This window comes from Schistocerca gregaria, chromosome 6, assembly GCF_023897955.1.
Source record: "Schistocerca gregaria isolate iqSchGreg1 chromosome 6, iqSchGreg1.2, whole genome shotgun sequence".
Lineage (NCBI taxonomy): Eukaryota > Metazoa > Arthropoda > Insecta > Orthoptera > Acrididae > Schistocerca > Schistocerca gregaria.
Genome location: NC_064925.1, coordinates 295,393,949 through 295,417,764, shown reverse-complemented (window position 1 = coordinate 295,417,764; position 23,816 = coordinate 295,393,949). Strand labels below are relative to the sequence as shown.

The 23,816-nt window shown below is 42.6% G+C and overlaps 1 protein-coding gene and 1 pseudogene across 2 annotated transcripts in view; one reads left to right on the top strand and one right to left on the bottom strand.

The window, feature by feature from the left end:
• The window catches only part of LOC126278455 (E3 ubiquitin-protein ligase TRIM9), a 712,180-nt gene that overhangs the window by 278,328 nt on the left and 410,036 nt on the right, over positions 1-23,816 (bottom strand). The window lies entirely within an intron of this gene.
• Positions 16,438-16,556, top strand: LOC126279179 (5S ribosomal RNA; annotated as a pseudogene).

The following is a 23,816-nucleotide window of genomic DNA, read 5'->3' as shown; positions in this document are numbered from 1 at the left end:
CACGGAATGTCTGCACAGAAGTATTGTTGGCAAGAGAGACCGCACATTGATATCATTTTTAAAAGGGCCAGAGAGACAGCGTATGGATACATTTTAAGAAAAGAGCTGGAAAGACCGCGCATTGATACATTTTGTAATGGTAGCAGGGATTGTCTGCACCAGAAAGCATTGTTGGCAGGAGAGACCGCACTTTAGCTTTCGTTGGAAGTCAGTAGTAAGCGAGAAGTGAAGCGAGTCGATTGCAGGTCTGAAGCGAGAGGTTAAGAGGAGCGGTGTGCCTGCCAGCCACCAGCTATGATTATAAAAGTAGTGTAGATTATAAAAGGATGTACAGAGACATCAGCTAACTATTATCATAAGGGGAACAAATATTATTGAATTAATTTTTTGAGAAACTCAAGACTACTGAAGGTATGTTTGCGCAATGCTAATTGTAAGATTATTGTAAAATGTAAGTCCCATTTGAACATTTGTAAAATCATTTCATTCAGAATATAATTAATTTTTGCCAGCAATATTGCATTACTGATTATAGTCCATCCCAAAAACGATCAACGTAAAACTTTGCAAAACTTTATTGTTGTTAAGAAAAAGTTTAACTATGAATTACGTAACGTCAGTCACATTAATTAAAGAATAACCTCAGCTTTGGTAATACATTCAGCCACTTATTATGACAGCCCACCAGCAGCTAATAAAGTATAGTAAAACAGAGTAAGTATATTCATGTCGCAGTTCGATGTAGCAGTCAGATGGCGATCCAGTAACAGTAAAAAAAGGTAAGGAATAGTTTTGGGTTATTGCAGATAACGACTGAGGGCCACGACGACGACACATTCTGTGTTTCGTCGAAATAATCAGAAAATAGCTTTTAAGAAGCAGGATTTAAATTTTTATGCGAATATTGAGAAAGAGAATTAATTTCAAAGGGAAGATTTCATTTGTTATTATTAAGCAAGAGGTAGAAATCCTAAGGGAAGGTTTCATAGGTTATTGTAGAAGGAAAGGTTGCGTCACAAAAGAGATATAGAGGAGACGGTTATTGCGTAACAAAAGAGATATAGAGCAGACGGGAAGGTTTCAAGATGCAGCATTTTGCTCAGTCAGGATACTGTACTGATCACATGTAATAAGCGTGCCAGAGTCATAGTTATGTGTTTGATCGTTCCTCTCATTTTCCTGTTCACACATCAAATTCTGACTGCATACAGCGCCATATTTTCACCTGGTGTCAGGAAGTGGAACTAATGTTCTTCAGCATAATCCGTGAGCGCACCGATTAACGAACATACCTACGATGTTTCGGCGTCGTGCGATGTTTACAAACCGCACAGCAACACTCGCACAGCCTCAGTTTAATTATAACCACGTGGTATGATTTGCGAAACGTGGGTCTAACAGAGGTCAGACGAGATTCCTGAGGGCTGCGTAAGCTATTGTTTCAACATTTCAACAGGCAAAATCATACGACCACGAGGGCGAGTTTGCTGCTTCAGAAGGCGCTCCCGTGACGTCAGTGCCGGCAGCGTTCCCTCAGCAGCCGGGAGGACTATTTGTGCGGCAGTCGTTAGCCGCGCTCGTTAGCCAAAGTCGCGACCAGCTGCCCTCAAAGCGCGCCGTCCACCGAGGACCGGCGGCATGTGGCCGGGAAGTCTGGCATCCGGCGAGAGTCGACGGGGAGGAGCAAAGGCTAGGTGTTTCTCTGTGTGTGGCGTGACCTCCAAAGCTGACCACACCACTTAATGAAATCTTAGGGATTTTATTAATGGGTACCAGCCGATAGCAACCGGAGCTGGTTTCATACAAGCGGTTGCCTGGCGGAGGTGCGTCGAAACTAACTACAACTGGTCGTGACGAGGGCGCAGCTGAAGCAGCAGCCTAACAGCCGCGGATCCAGCTGGGTTCTGCAGCTGGGCGATGCTGGAGAATATATGGTGTCTTTTCTTCGTTAATAATTAAAATTGATTAATCTGCGGACAGTAAGCAAATTAAAATAGAACCAGCTATGTGAACAATAACTACAATTCCGCCCATATTCCAGCCAGCCAGTCTCCAGAAACATCCAGTAGGAATAAAGATTTAACTTCCATGTGCCCCACCTGCAGAGTCTGAAAATTTTCGAAAACTACTTAATAGGAACATTTATATGGTGTTCGGAAATTCCAACTGCAAACTTCTAGGACTTGTAGGGGGGAGTGAGTCAATAATATTTTGAACAGAATATCATAACCGGAAACGTATCGCTTCCGTTGAACGACGGTTTCAATTCAGATGTTTAACTCATCCACTTCCGCTTGAGAAATTGCATTAGGCACGACGCAGTGCAGTTATTAGGTAACAATTCGAAAGGAAACATAACGAAACATCCATTTATCACTCAAACATTTGTTTGTATTAGTACTTGCTACACTACGCACTGTACGTACAGAACAGTACTGATGATTAAAACATCGACGTTGTTACAAATATTATACACGTCACCAAGTCTACGCTACTTCATACCAGGACAAGCAACTCTGAGACCTGTCTCTTTCCCTCAGCAGACGTGTACGCGTTTCACATCTGAACAAACCGTCGTGGAAAGGAAACTGTTCGTTTCCGGACATGAGTTCCTATTCAAAATACTATGTACTCACTCCCCCCTACATGTCCTAGAAGTTTGCAGTGGGAATTTCCGAATAAGTACCGAAGTGATAAAGAATGCCACTCAGTTCATGATAAGAAGATTGCAGCACCGCATTGATACCAGTGGCCATCACTTCGAACACCTTCTATAAATGGACGTTCATACCACCTTCTTGACCTTCGTTGACCTTCAAAGAGCTTATGTTCCATATCATAGGATTCGTCTCGACAGCCGCTATCAGAAAATAAGTACCAAAATATAGCATCCCATTAAAAAAAAAGTGGACCATATCTCTGAAACGAACTCACATAGCATCAAAAAACCAACATCATATTATGGCCCCCGTTGTCCCATGTAACATTTGTCCCACAAGCTTTTCAGTTACTATAATACTTTCGGAGTTATTGCAGGTGGCAATAGTTAGTGACTCACCCATATATCGTTGGAAGGATTACGGGGTGTCTACCATACTCCACCGAGCAATAATTGAGGTCTGGGTATGTTATCAATTATGCCTTTATCTCACAAATTACGTACAAAACAAAACATCATTGTACCCTCAATCGCTTATATAATAAGAACTGAGAGGTCCGACAGGTTCCGAAAGCAAAGTAGAGAAAATAATTCTCCCTGTCGTCCTGAGTGCTTTCCACTGGGTTTTGAGAGCTTGAATAATGTGTATGCCTCCGGTATTGATACCTCCCGATAGACTTGCGTTCCATGTTCAAACGCTGGTACTTTCCTTTGAAAGCGCTTGCTCTATCACTATAAATAAGATTCAAAGACAAACGTTAAGACAGGCAGGTATTCATCTGGCCACCCCACTTTTATCGCGCGGAGAGCTCTACGTTGGCTGATTTCGTATATCGGGAGCCATTAGTCTCTACACGTACGCGGAGGATTAAAAGTCTTGAAACGTTGTTTACACAGTCGTATTGTTGCAGATTTCTGGCTCTCTATACACGCCGAGGCAGTTACGGTCTTTTCCGCGCTAAGCATGTTGCAAACTCCCTTTCTGGCAAATTTTGTAATTCGTTACCGTGTAAAAATGTTTTCCGTGAAGTAAACGAGTGAGTTGTGGGCGACATGAATTCTCTCAGCTTTTCACATCGTCTCAATCCCAGAGATGACTTTGTGATAGCGCATGCTCTTGGATTGCGCGTAAATTGTGAGTCTGACTTGCTTCTGGGAGGGACAGCAGCTCTTAAATACCCAAACATTATAAGCAAAGGGCAATCCACTTGCATAGAGAACTGTGTATCAAACGAAAAATTATGAGCACAATAATTAAACTACACAATATTACAGGTTAAATGGTTAGCTTTTTGAGGAAGTGTCATTGACAGAAATTGTTAAACTGACCATTTTCCATTATGTAAAGTGTAATTTCAACGCTAAGAAACAAGTCAAATGCACAACACTCTATCCAAGTAGATTGTATCTTTGCTTATAATGTTTGGCTACCTAAGAACTAGTACCCCTTTCGGATACTAGTTAGTTGTTTCCTGAAGAGGGCCCAATATGCCGAAAACTGTTTTGAAATCAACAAAAACCTGTACAACAAAAAAGTGTACTTGTTATTCAACCTTAAATATACGAGTATGTCCACTATTTCTCGTGTTTCTTTTCTGCAAACTACATAAATTTCTCCGTAGAGGTAAGTGCTCGTTAGGACCTCCTACGCCAAATTCCTCCAGAAAGATTAAAGGAAAGACCCGGGACACGCTTCTCTACAAACTGCGGCGCCCCTGGACGTCTTATAATTACGACACCCTATCCTTTGTCCTTTCGGAAATACTGCAGCTAAGCTCATTATAACGAGAATCTTACGGCGGAACTCTAATGAGCGAAGATGCAATATTGTGTATCAGAATAATTGGCCTCTATGACTTTTACTTTCTCAGTTTCTTACGTTATTTATACTTCAAAAGAAACTCATTAAAAATTTCGGCAGTCCTTTTATCCGGCTCAGACGGCGCAGTGACTACCAAGTTACGTGGGGTCCTCCCCCTGAGTGACTGTATTTACCCTTGGGCGACACACGCCCTCGCTTCCGCGGGCTTCGGCGACCCTCTGTTTGGTTAGGCGGTTCCCCATACGTTTATGGAACGCCGGTCTTCGGCCTCCATATTTGCTTATCATCTCACGTGTTTAAGTCCCTTCACATTGTCCCACCCAACCGTCGTCTCTCCTGTCCTCCACTTTTTTCACACACACACACACACACACACACACACACACACACACACACACACATTGAAGAGGGAAGTAGGGTCGGAAAGGATGAAGAGAGGGTTCAGATCGTGGAGAGGATTAGACATACTAAGGGTCGCAGAAAATTAACAAGGAATTTTTCTGTATGTATTCTAGTTGTTGGTTGGTTGATTGGTTGGTTGACTGGAGGGAGAGGACCAAACAGCAAGGTCATCCGTCCCATCGGATTAGGGACGGATGGGGAAGGAAATCGGCGGTGTTCTTTCAAAGGAACTCTCCCGGAATTTACCTGAAGCGAGTTAGGGTAGTCATGGAAAACCTAAATCAAGATGGCCGGACGCAGGTTTGAACCGTCGTTCTCCTGAATGGAAGTCCAGTTATAGTCCTTCCTCTTACTTGTTTTCAATACAACACGCCTAAATAAACAACTCAATACAAACATTTCCAATCGCGGCAAGTCTCTTTTTTCCGCTCCGTAATAATTCTCATCCTGGATCAAAGATTTTTTGTGCACATTTCCATAGCTCTATGAAACACAATTATCAGGCCCTGATAAGATTTCAAAGTCGTGCAAAAACTGACAACGTGGTTTAGATGTTCAGAAATGTAATTTTTTGTACCTAAGAAACCGAAAAATCGTAGTGTCCTATGACTACAGTATCAACGAATCAATGGAATCGGCCAACTAATACAAATATCTGGCAGGAACAATTTCAGAGATATGAAATATAATGATCACATAGTTTCAGTCGTGGGTGGAGCAAGTGGTAGACTTCGGTTCATTGGTACAACACTAGGGAATTCCACAAAGGAGATTGCTTACAATACACTCGTGCGACCCACCCTAGAGTATGGGATCCATACCATATAGAACTAACAGGAGATATTGAACGCACAAAGAGACGGGCAGCACCAATGGACGGAAGTTTGTCTCACCAATGGAACAGCGTCATGAGGGTGCTGAAATAAGTGAACTGGCAAATGCTTGAAGACAAACGCAAACTATTCCATGAAAGTCTATGTATTAAGTTTCAGGAACCAACTCCACGAAGGGACGTAACAGATCTGGATCAAAAAATCGATTTTTCAAAAGCATTTTATTAATCTACTGAGTTTAATCTATGTTGTGTGCGATTTTTATCTTGTTAGCAGCATCAACAATGCCTTCAAAACATTAAACTCTTTTTTAACTCTGCACTGGCAGCCACGACTTGGTTATTGGGACTCTTCTTCTTTCAGAGCTGTAACAGATTTTAAAAAAGTACAATAACCCAACAGAAAAGTTGGAATGTGTTGGCCACATCCAATAGAGGCTTCGTGGTCGGCTTCGTCGCTTGCTGAAAGAGAAGAACGGTGAAGTGTCTAAGGATGGAAAACCGCTAGCATGGAAAGGCAGGCTTACTCTGAAAGACACGGACTCTCTACAGGTATTTTATGGGAGACCTATTTGGAAAAACATAAGAAATTTAGAGGCTTCAAGTGTGCTGTGCGGATAGTACTTTTTCACAGACTCTCCACTGTCCAAACACAAATGTATTATCTACGCCCGAAAGACGAGTGGTATAATTACAAGAGAAGAAATTAGAGCTATTCACATAAACACTCACTTCCAGAACCTGTTATGAAAGCATTTACGCCCACGTTCAGGTTTCTTACAATAACCTCCATATACTAAGGGAGGATCTTCGTGGGAAAACACACAATGCAAATGAAATCCTCTGTAATTTAATTTTGATTAGAAACTTAAAAAGGGCATTCTAAAGAGGTGATGTTCTGAAAAACTTGTTTATGATGCAGTGTTATGTTTTAATAAGGGAAATAACGGCAGCATTGAAGTGATGAAGAGATTTGGTAGGGACCCGGGTGTGTTTACGACAAAAACATTTTACACGATCGATGCGAGCAGCTTCAAATGGCTCTGAGCACTATGGGACTTAACATCTCAGGTCATCAGTCCCCTAGAACTTAGAACTACTTAAACCTAAATAACCTAAATACATCACACACATCCATGCCCGAGGCAGGATTCGAACCTGCGACCGTAGCGGTCACGCGTTCCGGACAAGCGCCTAGAATCGCTCCGTCACTGCAGCCGGCGATGAGATCAGGGTCAAGGAAATTGACAGAGTTGTGTCTTACCTGCAAATACAGGCCACACATATTGATAGGGGAGGGAAGAGAAACCTGGGAGGAGGATGAATATCAGTACGTAGGATTTTAAAATTTAGTCAAGCTTTTTACCTGTAGAAGTATCAAAAGAAAATATTTGGGACACTGATTTTGCATTTTTTCCATTATAAGAAGCCTTTTCTTTAAAAGTATGTTCGCTAATGCTAGGACATTTTCGGGAGCTGTTTGAAACATGCTGTCGTCTCATTCGAATTAAAAAATACAATATTCTTCGATCACATTCTGATTTATAGGATTATATGTAGAAAAAAAAACTTTATTTTGAGTGTGCAAAACTCAAAACTCTGTAAATAATAAAATGTTTGCCATAAATTTGTGATTGTACTTCAGTGGTCTCATAATCTTAGGTCCCCGCAATAAAGTTTTCAAATTCATTGCATGATTGGATTTCGAGTTATGGTTTTATATAAAAAGTCAAAGAATATAAAAATAATATTTATGGCAAAAGATTAATTCTGGGTCTTTTGCTACATTCATCCATTAACATATCATTCTTTTTCTTTGCATACGCAAAATTTTAGATATGTAGGTTAGTACCTATGGCTGTAACGATCTTTTTAAATACATGTTTACATTTTTGGATACATACCATACGTACACCCCCACCCCCTCTCAATGTACTGCAATCCCCAATATATCACTCCAATAGGAATCACAAAGACGAAGATTAGATTAATTACAGAGGGAATAGACGCGTTTAAGCAGTCGCTCTTCCCACATGCCATACTTGAATGGGAATGAAATGAGTCCAATATCAGTAACAATTGAAAGTACGCTCTGCCAAGCAGTTCACACTGGTTTCCAGAGTATCGCTGTAGATGTTATAAATGGGACGTTTGGTTCCATACATTCTTACATTTCATCACGGAATCGTATTACTTTTTAATCATTATGATAATAGTAGCTGATTATCCGGCGTTGCCCAGGTATTTATTTATTTCAATTCTAGCAGTCCATCTCCTCCTTACCCCTGTGTCTGCCTATCTCCTCTGTCCATCTCCTCCTCCCCCTTCTCTCTGCCCACCTCTTCCACCTTCATTCTCTGCCCATCTCTTCCCGATCCTCTCTCTGACTATCTCCTCCACACCCTCTTTCTATCCATCTCCTCTTTCCTTTCTATGCCCATCTCCTCTTCCTCCCTCTTCCTGTCCATCTCCTCCTCTTCCCGTTATCTGTCCATCTTTCCTCCTCCCTCTGTCTGTGTCGTAAAATGATATAATTTTGTAAGCACATTCTGCGGTGTATGTAGATACTGTCTTCTAATTGTCTTGCGAATATAGATAGTACCAAAGACGTAACTAATTTAAATGTCATGACGTCATGGCTCATGCCGAAATGAGCGGCGAAAATGTAGTATGTAATAACCTTTCTTTCTTTCATCATTAGGTGGGGAACGGGGAGTGTCAGTGAGAAAAAGTTTCGTAAAGATTTGAAATTATGTGTAAATTCTGTTTTAAGTCCCTAAGTGCTCTTCTTCTCAAATGCTGGATGAATTAAATCCGGGCATTCTCGCTTCGTGACCTTTATTTGGTTTTCAATACCACCTGTTTGATAGGTATGTGGTTCTTACCCCCAAATCGATTCTTCCCAGACAATAATGTCACGTTCTTTTAAAATGAAAAGTTAAGATTGCGTTGAATGTCTGAACCATGTACTTACTCCGTGTTTTTGTTAGCAAAACTTTACACGAACTGGTTGGGCAATGCAACTCCCAATACCAATAAAGAAGTACAATCACTGCAAAATACATTCAGCCCCTTAGGCACTGAATCTTCTGACCCTACTCAGAACTGATAACTTTGGTCTACCTCTAGAGTAGCAACGGTGGAACACTATATATTCTGGTCCCTCACAAAAATATAAATATGCTAGCTACAGGGTCAGCAGTGTGCAGTGCTGACCATAGTACTTTGAAATGCAGATGAAATTCTTTTGGCCGATAAAAGAGAAAAGTAAGGAAATCGAACTTCTTTAAAAAATATATGACCTGGACATGGAGGTCGTACTGGTTATGGTGAATTACTATCACCCAGTTTTTTTTTTTTTAGCAAAATCATATTTCTAGTTCAGTTCGTCTTTTCAAAAACATCTCACATACAATTGATTCACAAACAATGAGATCTAAACAGCAAGTATTATCTAACTTCATTAATCCAACACAAATGCAAATCATGAAGTTTCAAATCTTAGAAACATTACAAAGTGAAATATCCAACTAGCCTTTTTATGAAAACGATTTATGTACATTCTGAGGTTACTCAACAATTACAAATTATCAGCCAACTCATCTATATTAACAGGCTGGTAAAAACAGAAATTATTTAACGTCTTTACCTTGCTTGCCTAAAGACTTCTGCTTCCAAGTTCAACAATATGGACATACCTATATTAATCTAACGCTTGGTGGCTTCACACAGCACACCATATAAACTGCCTACTCCATCGTCTTTTCCTCACAGACAGCTCCCAACAACTGTGCGCCAAGCTCTCTCCTACTTCAACACTAGCAGTACCTCTGTGTCTGCGGTCTTACACAGGCAGCAATAAAAAGCCTATCAAAGACATACATATTTTGTAAAATGACATTCGGGTGCCACATACAAATGTGCCCCAGCAGACCCCTGTCAATAAGTGATACGTGTACCACGTTTGGTTGTAATCGGTCAAGTGGTTTCAAATACGTGTGGATATTTGTTTTTCGTGATTCGATTTTTATGGAATAAAGCCTGTACGGTGTGCAAAGATATATTCAAGTTACCTGTGAAAATCTTACGAAAACTCGGCTAGTAGTTTTTTAGATTAACGCATTCAGACAAGAAAATTTCAGTAAATATTTAAGTTACGAGATCTTTCGTTTTGTGATCGGTTTTTGATGACATAAAGTGTATCCGTTGTCCCAAGCCAGCTGGAGTTACTAGTGAAAACCCCGTAGAAACCCGTCTAGTAGTAGTTTTCGGATATTAACGTGTTTGAAGACAAACAGACAGACACGAGTTTTGTACGGTTTTATTAATCAAGAAGTATCACTGCTTCTTTTACCAGAAAAGCGTAACAAATTTGTAATTTTACTTCTACCCCCAAGTGATGGATTACCGTAATATAAGATATTATCGCGATTCCTGACGTTCTGTCACGAAAACGGCTTTATGATGAATGAGTAAGTCAGTTTCCCACTTCTGAAGAAGCACAAAACGTAATCTTATAAGTTTCACTATTTTATTATGGTCACGCAACAAACAAGTGGCGTTTCTTATCTGGTAACTCGGAAATGGGCACACACACGAGACCTGCCTCCAGGAAAACACTCAGTGCTCAATAAGCAAACACACAAAAGCACTTATCTTCTCTCGGCCATTAGCAGTTTACTCAGATATTTCTATGCATAACAACTGCGGTACGTACAGATACTGAATCTACAAATCTTCAGTACATGAGCAGAAGAGGTTGATGGCAAAAAATGTCCTCTCACCGGCTCTTAGTCACGGCGTGCTATTCTTCCAACATATCTAAAGACCTAGACGATCATAGGATATAAAGTATAATCGTCGAGTCTGCTCCAGCACAGAGTCTCATTCAAGATTTCATGACTGTCGAGCTAAAACGGTTCGAATGGCTCTAAGCACTATGGGACTTAACATCTGAGGTCATCAGTCACATAGACTTAAGACTACCTAAACGTAACTTATCTCAGGACATCACACACATCCCTGTCCGAGGCAGGATTCGAACCTGTGACCGTAACAACAGCGCAGTTTCGGACTGAAGCGCCTAGAACCGCTCGGCCACACCGGCCGGCGACAAATCACGCAGCTGACATGTAAGAAAGAAAATATAAACATTCCGAGAGAAAACTAGATTTGTCTGACCAAAGAAAGCTTGTGAAAATTGGACTATTGGTATCTCAGGGAACAGACACTCAAGATCAGATATATGATATTGTTGTGGCCTCCAGCCCGAAGACTAGTTCGATGCAGCTCTCCACGCTGATCTACTCCGTGCGAGCCTCTTCGTCTCAGAACACCCCCTTCAACCCACATTCATTTGAGCCTGTTTGGTGTGTTCATCTCTTGGTCTCCCTCTACAGTTTTTACCTCCCCCCCCCCCCTCCCTCACTTCCCTCTAATACTGACTTGATAATCCCTTGAAGTCTTAGAATGGGTTCTATCATCCGATCCCTTCCTTTAGTCAAACTGTGTCACAATTTTGTTTCTTACCAATTCAGCACCTCTTCATTAGTTACATGATCTATCCATCTAATCTTCACCATTCATCAGTAGGACCGCATTTCAAAAGCTATTATTTTCTAGAATCAACTGTTCATCGCCCACGTCTCGCTTCCGTACAAAGCTAAATTTCAGACAAATAACTTCAGAAAGACTTCCTATCATTTAATCTAAATTCGATGTTAACAAATTTCTCTTTTCAGAAAGGCTTTTCTTGCCATTGCCAGTTTATCATATGTATCATCTCTGCTTCATCCACCATCCGTTACTTTACTGCCCAAATAGCAAAACTCATCTATTACACTGGTGTCAGAAATGAAAGCAACAAACCGCTATTTCCCCATCCTATATCTAATTCACGATATTATCACACAAACTGTCAACAGACGTCAGTACGACCGTATTCTACAAGCACAATGGAATTCCGGTCAACGGACAACCACGCCAACGATAACGTCAGGGCACCTATCAAACGGGTTAGTGTTTGCGTGGTAGTGCCAGACACACCGTCGCTGTGTACACAGTGACACACGGTGCAGTATGGCATAGTGAAGACGTTTACCAGACTCTCTGCAGTGGAGAGCCATGGGCAGAATGGAAGCAGCCAGTCGCAAACTGATGTGGCCCGATGGCTTAATGTGACTCTCCCTGTTGCTTCTCGGATGGGGTGACAGTTTATACAGACCGAAATTGTATCCCGAAGATCAGAGCAGGGCCGGCCACGTGAGAGAGGATCGTTATTTGACCTTAAGGGCACGACGGTGCCGCCTTAGTACTGCACGGCAACTGCATCTGACATCGCAGTATCCATTGGACGTGCTGTATCGAGACTAACGCTGTACAGAAGGCTTCGGTAGTGTGTCCTTTATTGCCGGAGATCTGCTATGTGTGTACTGTAATCAGCCTGTTTATATGTTTGTATGTTGGCAGCACTTCAGACTGCATTAATATCACTGCAGATTATACACTCCCAACTGCAAGTCCGACCAGCCACAGAGTCTCTTACAGAGGGCGCAGAGCGATGTCAGTGGTATTAATGTAGTCTAACTCGCTGCCAACATACAAACATGTAAACAGGCTACTTAGAGTATCTCTGACACGTCTTCACAGAAGGGAACATCTAGAGTGGAGTCGGCAACATACCACCTGTAAGTCGAACAGAGGGCCAATGTTCTTTTCACAGATCAGTTCCGGTTTGGTCTGGAGAGTGATTCACGGCAGATTCGCATCTGCAGGGAAAGTGGAACACTGTTTCGGGACCTATACAATGTGGAGAGATACCGATATCGAAGAGGACCTAATGATGTTGGCACGGATTTTGTTGACCACTCGAACATCTCTGTATGAACTTGTACGGGTGAATCTGCAAGGTTTAACTGCTGTCAGGTATCGTGACGAGATCCTGGGACCTCATGTGCGGTTGTTGCGGGTTGCTGCGGGCGCACACTTCGTAGTGGTGGCGATAACGCTCGACCTTATGGAGCTCAGGTGGTTGACGTTTTCTTGGGAACGGTAGATATTGCACCTCTGGCGTGGCCTGCTCGCTCTTCCGATTTGAACCCCCTAGACCATGTCTGGGATGCAGTAGAGAGACGGGCTGCATCGCATCAGAATCCACCGAACACTTTCCAAGACTTGCAAACGGCTCTGCATGAGATTGATGGCATCGTTCATAGCACGTTCCGTCGTTGTCAGGCCTTCATTACTGCCAAGGGTGGACACACTCCATACTGAACACATTACCAGTTGTCGGAATGTGTTTTCAAATTCGTAAAATTGAGAAAAACGAAGAACATTTTTGTTTGCGTTATGCATCTTGCAGTTGTTTACTTTCTTTATTCTTTACATTGTTCCTACTTTACTAACACTTGTTTATTATGTGTTGTTGCAAAATAGCCGGCCGCGGTGGTCTCGCGATTAACGTGCTCAGTCCGGAACCGCGTGACTGCTACAGTCGTAGGTTCGAATCCTGCCTCGGGCATGGATGTGTGTGATGTCCTTAGGTTAGTTAGGTTTAAGTAGTTCTAAGTTCTAGGGGACTGATGACCACAGATGTTAAGTCCCATAGTGCTCAGAGCCATTTGAACCATTTTTTTTTGTGTCAAAATAAACGAACCTTGCAAAATTTCCGTTTGTTGCTTTAATTTAGGACAGCATTGTAGTTTTAGTGTCTCATTTCCTAATCTAATTCCCTCACCACCACCTGCTTTCATTCAACTACATTCCATTATCCTTGTTTTGCTTTCAAGACATTGTCGATTCCGTTTAACTGCTCTTTCAAGTCCTTTGCTGACTCCGACTAAATTACAATTTAATCGATAACCCTCAGAGTTTTTATTTCTCCCCCCTTCTCCAAATCTTTCTTTGCCTACTTTTACAGTTTGCTCAATTTAATGACTGAATAACATCGGGGATAGACGGCAATCCTGTCCCACTCCTCTCTCAACCATTGCTTCCCTTGCATGTTTGATTCTTATAACTGTCGCCCGATTTCCGCAGAAGTTTTACATGACACTTTTCTCCCTTTATTTTATCCCTGCTACCTTCAGAATTTCCGAGACTGTATACCAGTCATCACAGCGAAAAGATTTCTCTACGTCTAAAATGTTACAAACGTAGATTTGCGTTTCCTTAATCCATCTTCTACGGGAAGTCGCAGCGTCAGTATTGCCTCGCTTGTTCCTACATTTCTCCGGAATGCAAACTGATCTTCCCTGAGATTGGCTTCTACCAGTTTTTCCATTATTTTGTAAACGATTTGTGTCAGTATTTTGGAATCATGACTTATTACACTGATGGTCCGGCAATATTCACAGCTGCTTTCCTTGGAATTGGAACTGTTACATTCGTTATGAGAGTATTTCGCCTGCCTCATACTTCTTGCGCACCAGGTGAAATACGAGTTGTTTTGCCATGGCTGGCTCTCCCAAATGCATCAGCCGCTCTGACAGAACACCCTTATAAGCTTTTCAGACTGTTTGTGACCACCCTGTATAAGTAACCTAAGAACCTACGCATCATGACTAAAGTTTTGCTGAGTGGTAGGCCTCTTAAGCGACACCAGCTAGTCTTACAGTGGGCATCAATAGTTATTGTTGTAAAAAGAGAGAAGAGTAGAAAGGAAATAAACAGGATGTGAGAAACGGATGTGCACTGGAGTAGCGCTTAAACGTACAACGGCGCATTCTGCCTGTAAGGAAGGTCAAAGGAGGAAAGTTCGTATTGTACTGAAAGAAATAAAGGAACCATTGTATGAAAGAAAGTGTGGAATAAAGACGTAACAGAATCCCTATGAAAAAGACGCGTTCAAAGAACCGTCAGGAAAATTAAAAATTACGGCGCACGGGGTCCGACAGGGTTATAAAAATGTCGCCTTGTGGCAGAGGCGGCCGTTCTTCATGAATCAGTTAGGAGGGAGAACGCACGAGAGTTGTACCGTTGTCCGTGCAGACGCGCTGGCGCAGCCTTTTAAAGTTTAAACGGTACATTTAAATGGTAATGCTCTGCCGCAGCCACAAAAAACAGTCGCCTCTACTCTGATGGGTGCATGCGCTGGACGGGCGGGCACAGAACGCTTCTCGGAAAGTTGTCCCCTTCGCTCGGCGTCCGTATTCATGTTTCTCACTCACCAAGCAGGGCCCTCCTCCACACAGTCAGACTAACCGCGTACTGGCTGCCGACAGCTGGTGTCCGCTTGTCGCTCTTGAGGAGTGCTTGATACAGGTCCCGATGGACCAGTCACGAATGGAGTTCTGTGCAGTTCTCCAAATCCCTACATAACTACTTTAAACTACATTCACTTAAGACTTCCTGCAGTAGTCACACAGTCACACATTCTTCTTCCTCCATAAATTTATTACACGCACACTTACATTTATTTTCAAATTCATTAGTTCTTGGTGGGTAAATATGTGTTCATTTAGTCTAATTGCGTCTGAATGATTTCTTCTGCCCAGTTCGGATTTGGAAATATCGCGAGAAAAGCATTCTTAATTATAAGCGCAGATGCTAACCAAGTCTGCAGGTCGCGTTATTGTATTTGGCCGGCTGGAGTGGCCAAACGGTTCTAGGCGCTACAGTCTGGAACCGCGAGACCGCTACGGTCGCAGGTTCGAATCCTGCCTCGGGCATGATGTCTTTCGGTTAGTTAGGTTTTGAGTAGTTCTAAGGGAGTGATGAACTCAGCAGTTATGTCCCATAATGCTCAGAGACATTTGAATCATTTTGTTGTATTTGACCACAGATGGCACCTGTACGATATTTTCAATACGTTGCAAGTGTCTGTTGTTGTCAGAACGGTGTTCTGTGCAGTCGTGAGGGCATAATGCCGGAGATCAGTGAATCCGACCGTGGGTGCTTCCGTAAGCTAGGTAGCCGAACAGTTAGGTGTTTCAAGAGACACCGTACCGAAGATTTATACCGCGTACAGCGAAAGGGAATAACATCATGCGCTGAGTCACAACGTGAAAGAAACTTGTGTGTTGAGTGACCGCGAAAGACGGTCGTTGAAGACGATTATGATAAAAAATAAAGCGGCGTCGGACGCTAAAGTCACTGTGATACTGAAAGTAGCACTCGCGGACGCCATCATCACGAGCAGAGCTCCATAATCAGGGAATTTCAGACCGAGCTGGAATTCCAAATCCGCTCATCTCTGATGGAAATACTCATAATACGAAAAAAGTGGCGCTGAGGTGATAAAACCTAAACTATGAAGCAATGAAAGAAACTCATTTGTTCGAATGAGTCCTGTTTCACACTGATTCCAACTTATGGTTGAGTTTACGTCCCAAGAGTGAAATATTATTTTGGTGCCTATTTCGTGGTATTACATGGTCCCCATTGGCTTGTCTTCAAGGTCGCGTAGTGCCAAGGATTATGTGACCATTTCTTAAGTTGACGTCCATCGCAAGATCCAAATTTTGTTCCCCAAGGGTGATGCAGTGTCCCATAAGACTGTTCACAAAGCTCCTACCTCCCAGTATTAGTTTTGCTAGCAAGGGGATGAACTGTCACATCTGCCCTGGCCACCACAGTCACCTGATCTCAATGTTATAGACCCCTGTTTTGCAGAAGGATATATGATTCCCTTAAAAACAATACAGTAGCTGTATTTACCACTTCCGAGACGACTGGAAGCAGTTTTGAATACCAACAGTTTTCCTACACCATTTCAGGCATGGTGCCCACGGCTTTGCCGCAGTGGTAATACCGGTTCCCGTCGGATCACCGAAGCTAAGCTCTGACGGGCTTGGCTAGTACCTGGATGGGTTACCATCCGGGTCTGCCGAGTGCTGTTGGTAAGCGGGGTGCACTCAGCCCTTGTGAGGCCAACGAGAGAGCGGTGTGCTGACGACATCGCCCTCCATATCCTCATCCAGTGACACCTAAGGACTGAGGATGACTAGGGGGCCGGTCGGTACCTTTGGGACTTCAAGACCTGTTCGAACGGTCTTTTCCCTTTTTTTATTATGTTAATGAGTTGTGTTTTCGTGTTTCCATATTTTTATCCACCCCTGTACCTCTTAATTAGCTACTCGATCTACTAATCTAATTTTCAGCATTCTTCTATATCACTAAATTTCAAAAGTTTCTATTCAAGGCCGTGGGCGCCATGCCTAATATGGTGTACTTTTCACCGTCCGTGTTTCTCTGCCGTACAAGGCTAAATTCCAAACAAATACTTTCAAGAATTCTTTTCATCATTTAACTTTGCATTACATGTTGACGAATTTCTTCTTTTCAGAAATAATTTTTTTGTTACTCAGATTCTGCATCATTCTGTTTCGGCCATCGTCACTTATTTTGCTGTCCAAAAATATGAAACGGAACTACTACCAATGTCTCATTTCGTAATATAATTCCCGCAGCATTTCCTAGCATAATTGGGCAATAGTCTATTAGCCTCCTTTTACCTTTTATTTAAGATAATACTCATTCCGTTTAGCAGATCTTACAAGTCCTTTGCCATCCTTGACAGGATTACAATGACATCGACAAACCACGAAGTTTTAAATTCTTCTTCCCAAATTTTATTTGCTTCTCCAGGCCTGCTTATGTGGTAATACGTGTAGTAGTTAGCTAACGTCGATGCTGTTTCCTTTTTCTTTTTAATTCGCAGTAAACACCTAAGACATTGCCACACAAGCTCAACACAATGACCTCTTTTGAAAACGCATTCATCCATATTATTAGTATCTTGAGACTTTGCGACATCTGCATTCTCTGTGGAGTTTGTTGTATAAACGTAGAGGAAGAAAAGTGAGCATTGATAGTAGCAATGTGAGTAAGACTGAATACGGCCTGTGTTTAAATTATGGGTAATGTACTGCAGTGCAAAAAATAAACGTTTCAACAGTAAAATCATCTAACAGTAAAATCATATCACATCTGTCCTTCGCAACGGGCTGCTGTACACTCTGGTCTGATCATAAACCCCTCTTCTTGATGTCACGTTTGTCATTTCACTCGCATACACACGTTAGCACGAGGGACTGCTGCCAAAAAGGAAAGCCCAGAAAATCGCCTCGCGCTCAGCAAATTAAACACCTGATTAAAGAGTCCTGCGTTTTGTGACACAACAACGTTGAGACACTTCGCCCGCATATGCACTAATTCACACTGCCTGCTCGCAGCTGATTGGTCAGATGTGCATCTGTTGTTTGCAGTTGTTAGTTCAAGAAGAGCGGTTCTAGGCGCTTCAGTCGGGAACCGCGCGACTGCTACGGTCGCAGGTTCGAATCCTGCCTCGGGCATGGATGTGTGTGATTTCTTTAGGTTAGTTAGGTTTAAGTAGTTCTAAGTTCTAGGGGACAAATGACCTAAGATTTTAAGTCCCATAGTGCTCAGAACCATTTGAACAATTTTTGAGTTCAAGGTGCCATTGTTGTTTATTGCACTGACATTGCTTGTACGTGATGAACAAAATCGGACTCTGAACTCTTCGGACGAGGGGTGTTAGCACACCGGACAGCAAATTAATCACTTCAAGTAAAAAAAACACTATTTTCATGCAGCACCATCTCCAGCTCTTGTAATTGTTTTCAGTTAGACAAGGAAAGGATTCTACAAGATTCTTCGTGTATGCCATAAGTAGCTAAAGCTACTCATTAATAATCAGACCCCGCAAAGTTACAGATCTGTGTGGATATGGATTGCTGCGGCTCCCTCGCTATTGCAGATAGTCCTATACATTGTCTATGCGATTTAAGACCGCGTAATTGGTCTTGGAAGATACGAATCGTCACAATTACTCACATGAAGGTGCAAAAGACAGAACGCAACATGGTCACCGAAATGTTGAAATAAACATCCTGGTTGACATTCTACATCTACATACTCACGCCGCAAGCCATCTTATGGTGTATGGCGGGCCGTACCATGTACCACAGCTAGTAACGTCCTTCCCTATTCCACTCAGTTTTGGAGCGAGAGCGAAAAATATCGGTCTAAATGACTCCATACGAGCCTTCATTTCTCCTATCTTCGCGATACATAAAATCTACGACTATGTTGGCGGCAACGGCATCGTTCTGGAATCGGCTCCAAACGCCCGTTCTCTAAATTCTCTCAATTTCAGTTCGCGAAAAGAGCATATTTTTCCCTCCATGGATTCCTATTTCAGTTCGGAAAGTATCTCCTTAACACTCGAATGTTGATCAAATCCTTCACCAACAAATCTAGCAGCATACTTATGACTTGCTTCGATGTCGTCACTTTCTCAGTCAACCGATCTGGTCTGAAATGCTCTAGTTCCTTTGCGGCTAACTTTTCACGGTAATTTTCTTTTCTGTTAGCTGTTAAAAAAGATCAAGAGAGTTCATGTACGCAGCTCTCCGCTGGTCTAATGGCTAGTGTTGCTATCCTGGATCACGGAGTCCCAGGTTCGATTCGCGGCCGGGTTGGGGATTTTCTCTGCTCGGGAACTAGGTGTTTGTGTTGTCCTCATCACTTCATCTTCATCATCGTCATTATTGACCGTGACTAGATTGGACTGAGTAGAAAATGGACTGTGTAAAAATTGGGACTTTGTACGGGCGCTGGTGACCGCGCAGTTGAGCGTCCCGTAAACTAATCATCATCATCAACAGAGCTCATGTTGACACTGCTCACGAAGGCCAGTTCCTGCGCAGTAAACAACCAACTCTAACATGGTCGCTGGACTCGAATAAAATGGGGCGCTCAGAACCATAAGGGCCAAAAGCACGCAGTTGTCGATCCCACATTTAAGTGAATATCAAAGAAACCAGTCAGACAGCTTTTCGCGAATGTTCATATATAATGCGTGGGCCTACAATACAGGCAAACCTGACTCAACATAAGTTCAACAGATGTCTGAAGCACAAATAAATGATACCGTCTCACAATGTACGACGATGTGCTTTATGGTTCTCGGCGCCTCAAACTAAGTATCGTATGATGAAATCCATAACTTAAATACTATATCTCACTCAAAACCCTACACAATAGGTTTCTGTGTCAGAATAACTACGAGGGTTGCCCAGAAAGTAACGCACAGCATTTTTTTTTTCCTCGGCTGAAAACAATGCTACGAATGCGAATCGTTACATATGTATTATTTGAAGTCTCCTGAGTGAGTGCGCGAAGATTCAGTCGCTTCCTTCAGATAGTTAACCGCAAGGCAGTTTCAAAATGGCATTTGTAGGTGATGTACCGGGTGATCAAAAAGTAAGTATAAATTTGAAAAGTTAATAAACCACGGAATAATGCAGATAGAGAGGTAAAAATTGGCAGACGTGCTTGGAATAACATGTGGCTTTATTAGAACCACCCAGTATTGCTAGACGTGTGAAAGATCTCTTGAGTGCGTCGTTTGGTGAAGATCGTGTGCTCAGCCGCCACTTTCGTCATGCTTGGCTTCCCAGTTCACCAGACCTCAGTCTGTGTGGTTATAGGCTTTAGGGTTACCTGAAGTCGCAGGTGTATCGTGATATACCGACATATCTAGGGATGCTGAAAGACAACATCCGACGCCAAAGCCTCACCATAACTGCGGACATGCTTTACAGTGCTGTTCACAACATTATTCCTCGACTACAGGTATTATTGAGAGATGATGGTGGACATATTGAGCATTTCCTGTAAAAAACATCATCTTTGCTTTGTCTTACTTTGTTATTCTAATTATTGCTATTCTGAAACTTCCTGGCAGATTAAAACTTTGTGCCCAACCGAGACTCGAACTCGGGACCTTTGCCTTTCGCGGGCAAGTGCTCTACCAACTGAGCTACCGAAGCAGTTGGTAGAGCACTTGCCCGCGAAAGGCAAAGGTCCCGAGTTCGAGTCTCGGTTGGGCACAAAGTTTTAATCTGCCAGGAAGTTTCATATCAGCGCACACTCCGCTGCAGAGTGAAAATCTCATTCTATTGCTATTCTAATCAGATGAAGCGCCATCTGTCGGACATATTTGAACTTATGTAATTTTCTTATTTTTTCTTTTGTTCTTATAAAACCCCAAGTCATTCCAAGAATGTGTGTCAATTTGTACCTCTCTATCTACATTATTCCGTGATTTATTCAGTTTTCAAATTTATACTGACTTTTTGATCACCCGGTACATTACAAGCGACGTCTACATCTACATCTACATCCGTACTCCGCAAGCCACCTGACGGTGTGTGGCGGAGGGTACCCTGAGTACCTCTATCGGTTCCCCCTTCTATTCCAGTCTCGTATTGTACGTGGAAAGAAGGATTGTCGGTATGCTTCTGTGTGGGCTCTAATCTCTCTGATTTTATCCTCATGGTCTCTTCGCGAGATATACGTAGGAGGGAGCAATATACTGCTTGACTCTTCGGTGAAGGTATGTTCTCGAAACTTTAACAAAAGCCCGTACCGAGCTACTGAGCGTCTCTCCTGCAGAGTCTTCCACTGGAGTTTATCTATCATCTCCGTAACGCTTTCGCAATTACTAAATGATCCTGTAACGAAGCGCGCTGCTCTCCGTTGGATCTTCTCTATCTCTTCTATCAACCCTACCTGGTGCGGATCCCACACTGCTAAGCAGTATTCAAGCATTGGGCTAACAAGCGTACTGTAACCTACTTCCTTTGTTGTCGGATTGCATTTCCTTAGGATTCTTCCAATGAATCTCAGTCTGGCATCTGCTTTACCGACGATCAACTTTATATGATCATTCCATTTTAAATCACTCCTAATGCGTACTCCCAGATAATTTATGGAATTAACTGCTTCCAGTTGCTGACCTGCTATTTTGTAGCTAAATGATAAGGGACCTACCTTTCTATGTATTCGCATCACATTACACTTCGCTACATTGAGATTCAATTGCCATTCCGTGCACCATGCGTCAATTCGCTGCAGATCCTCCTGCATTTCAGTACAATTTTCCATTGTTGCAACCTCTCGATACACCACAGCATCATCTGCAAAAAGCCTCAGTGAACTTCCGATGTCATCCACCAGGTCATTTATGTATATTGTGAATAGCAACGGTCCTATGACACTCCCCTGCGGCACACCTGAAATCACTCTTACTTCGGAAGACTTCTCTCCATTGAGAATGACGTGCTGCGTTCTGTTATCTAGGAACTCCTCAATCCAATCACACAATTGATCTGATAGTCCGTATGCTCTTACTTTGTTCATTAAACGACTGTGGGGAACTGTGTCAAACGCCTTGCGGAAGTCAAGAAACACGGCATCTACCTGTGAACCCGTGTCTAAGGCCCTCTGAGTCTCGTGGACGAATAGCGCGAGCTGGGTTTCACACGATCGTCTTTTTCGAAACCCATGCTGATTCCTACAGAGTAGATTTCTAGTCTCCAGAAAAGACATTATACTCGAACATAATACGTGTTCCAAAATTCTACAACTGATCGACGTTAGAGATATAGGTCTATAGTTCTGCACATCTGTTCGACGTCCCTTCTTGAGAACGGGGATGACCTGTGCCCTTTTCCAATCCTTTGGAGCGCTTCGCTCTTCTAGAGACCTACGGTAGACCGCTGCAAGAAGGGGGGCAAGTTCCTTCGCGTACTCTGTGTAAAATCGAACTGGTATCCCATCAGGACCAGCGGCCTTTCCTCTTTTGAGCGATTTTAATTGTTTCTCTATCCCTCTGTCGTCTACTTCGATATCTACCATTTTGTCAACTGTGCGACAATCTAGAGAAGGAAGCACAGTGCAGTCTTCCTCTGTGAAACAGCTTTGGAAGAAGACATTTAGTAATTCGGCCTTTAGTCTGTCATCCTCTGTTTCAGTACCATTTTGGTCACAGAGTGTCTGGACATTTTGTTTTGATCCACGTACCGCTTTGACATAGGAGCAAAATTTCTTAGGATTTTCTGCCAAGTCAGTACATAGAACTTTACTTTCGAATTCATTGAAAGCCTCTCGCATAGCCCTCCTCACACTACATTTCGCTTCGCGTAATTTTTGTTTGTCTGCAAGGCTTTGGCTATGTTTATGTTTGCTGTGAAGTTCCCTTTGCTTCCGCAGCAGTTTTCTAACTCGGTTGTTGTACCACGGTGGCGATTTTCCATCTCTTACGATCTTGCTTGGCACATACTCATCTAACGCATATTGTACCATGGTTTTGAACTTTGTCCACTGATCCTCAACACTATCTGCACTTGAGACAAAACTTTTGTGTTGAGCCGTCAGGTACTCTGTAATCTGCTTTTTGTCACTTTTGCTAAACAGAAAAATCTTCCTACCTTTTTTAATATTTCTATTTACGGCTGAAATCATCGACGCAGTAACCGCTTTATGATCGCTGATTCCCTGTTCTGCATTAACTGATTCAAATAGTTCGGGTCTGTTTGTCACCAGAAGGTCTAATATATTATCGCCACGAGTCGGTTTTCTGTTTAACTGCTCAAGGTAGTTTTCAGATAAAGCACTTAAAAATATTTCACTGGATTCTTTGTCCCTGCCACCCGTTATGAACGTTTGAGTCTCCCAGTCTATATCCGGCAAATTAAAATCTCCACCCAGAACTATAACATGGTGGGGAAATCTACTCGAAATATTTTCCAAATTATTCTTCAGGTGCTGAGCCACAACAGCTGCTGAGCCCGGGGGCCTATAGAGACATCCAATTACCATGTCTGAGCCTGCTTTAACCGTGACCTTCACCCAAATCATTTCACAATTCGAATCTCCGTCAATTTCCTTCGATACTATTGCACTTCTTATCGCTATAAACACGCCTCCCCCTTCACTGTCCAGCCTATCTCTGCGGTATACATTCCAATCAGAGTTTAGGATTTCATTACTGTTTACGTCTGGTTTCAGCCAACTTTCTGTACCTAGTACTATATGGGCGTTGTGACCGTTTATTAATGAGAGCAGTTCTGGGACCTTTCTATAGACGCTCCTGCAGTTTACTATTAGCACATTAATATTGTTATTCCTTGTTGCATTTTGCCTACTCCTGCCTTGCCGCGTCTCAGGAGGCGTCTTGTCGGGCCTACGGAGGGTATTCTCTAACCTAAAAAAACCCCATGTGCACTCCACACGTACTCCGCTACCCTCGTAGCCGCTTCCGGTGTGTAGTGCACGCCTGACCTATTCAGGGG